We start from the raw sequence: 1,996 nt of genomic DNA, 5'->3' as shown, positions 1-1,996 counted from the left end.
GAGGTTGTACGTATGTTCGAAAGACATCACTTTGATGTACACCCATTCAATTGTGCTGACAACTCTTGTTGCCGTAAAGTGAGAATGCGCGCGTGGTGCAAGCTTAAAATTACCCTTCGAGGCATGCTGACAGACAAAACAGTGTACACAAACCACATGGTCCAGTTAATGGCTGTAGACACAGCGTGGCACTCTACTGAACTCCATTGAGACTGCAGGTTTACTTTTCCCTCCATTACATATCTGCCTGTAGGTAGCGAGTTCCTATGATTGAAAGAGCATTGAGAAAGAGGTTTCCGATCGAGAAAACACATACTACGTGTATCACAGGGATAGTGCAAAACTTTTTTGAGCAGTTTATCAGATGCTTGGAGGGATGGAGCACACCTGTGTACGAAACCAAGAAACATCTTTTCACTAATGACGTAGTGCCTACTTGCACTGTATAATTAATGAGTCAGTACCTGAACTTCGTGAGGACCAGTATAGACAGAGAGAGAGAGAAAGGGGGATAGGGAAGGAAGGATAAAAGGAGGGAGGGGGGAAGGTGGGTAGAGGGGAGTTGAGAATGAGGGAGGGAGGGGAGTCAAAGGTGAACAGGGGACGAGAGAGGAAAGAAGGGAGGGTAGGGAGGGAAAGGAGGGAGGGGAGGGGGTTATTGAAGTAAAGGAAGAAAGAAAGAAAGGGACATTATGCTTCCATCTTTTTCAAATTGTAAGTTCTTGAAATTCTTTTCGTACTGGCAGGTGATAGTGTTTTGGAGGGGGAGGGACGGGAGGGGGGTGGGGGAAGTAGGGAGTGTTCGTGTATGTGCATTTGTTTCGTGGGTGGGTCAACTGTTTACCTGAACTTGCACCTTGCTTTCCTCCTCCTTGCCTGAACCAAATGTATAAGGCTTCTGTTTGAAATGTACTACCATAGCCTGAAAATTCTACTAGGAGATGATTATAGTACAGGAAATACTGCAACCAGTCATAAGTTTCCTTGAAATGATTTTATTATACCATTACTGGATTACTGGTTTTTGGCCTGAGCCCACTGTCAGCTGGTAGAGTTGATTTGTCGCCAGTCTTACATTTGCGTTCTAAAATATAACGAAGCTTTTGTGATGCATAATTTGCAAAAGATTTTTCATTTTAGATTTGTGTTCTAAAATTTAACAGAGTTTTTGTGATTACATAGTGCTACACTTATATATGCTCTATACATTGTCCTTACTTCCTGATATATTATAAGATGGAGGTTTGTTTTTCTTTTACATTCCACACTGATCCATGAACTGAACTAAAAACAAGATGGTGGATACATTTGCTTACATCGGATGCAGGTATGACGCGCCAAAGAATGTGATATGTGTACAGGTATGTTATACTTCTAGAGTTACAGCAAATATACTTCTACATACCACAGATATTTTTATGCAGTTAGACATTTAATAATTTAGGTTTGAAAGATGCTGGTAATGGCCAATGAAGAAATTTCTCTCTATCAATTAATTGTATCTATAGTTTCAAATTATAAGAATTGTATGAAATTTTGAATGCACATTTGGTTTTTTAGTTCTAGTTGATCATTCAGTATGAAGTCACCTTAGTTGTGAATGTGGCTGTATATTTCTAATTCCTCTAACAATTTCATCTTTACTCCTTTTTCTGCAAAATGTAATATTTCTAAGTTTTCTTTGATGCTTACGTCTGTGTTACCATGTTGGGCCGAGTGAGTAGCGAAAGTTGACTTATTTAAGTTGTTGAGCCTGAGAGTGTCCATGTGTCCCTCAAATCACATATTGAAACTCCTACCAGTTTGGCCAATGTAAAATTTGGAGCACACAGAACAATTTAGACTATAATTGCCAGACCTGTATTGTTCTTGAGTTTTTAAATCTAAGTTCTGACAATTTTATGTTTCAGTTTACAGTTTGTGGAAAAACTAATTTTGATATTTTTATTACGGAATAGGTTTGCAATCTGATATGACACTTTATCAATGAATGGTA

The sequence above is a fragment of the Schistocerca serialis genome, chromosome 3, assembly GCF_023864345.2.
Source record: "Schistocerca serialis cubense isolate TAMUIC-IGC-003099 chromosome 3, iqSchSeri2.2, whole genome shotgun sequence".
NCBI classification, from domain to species: Eukaryota; Metazoa; Arthropoda; class Insecta; order Orthoptera; family Acrididae; genus Schistocerca; species Schistocerca serialis.
This window is presented reverse-complemented; position numbering follows the sequence as displayed.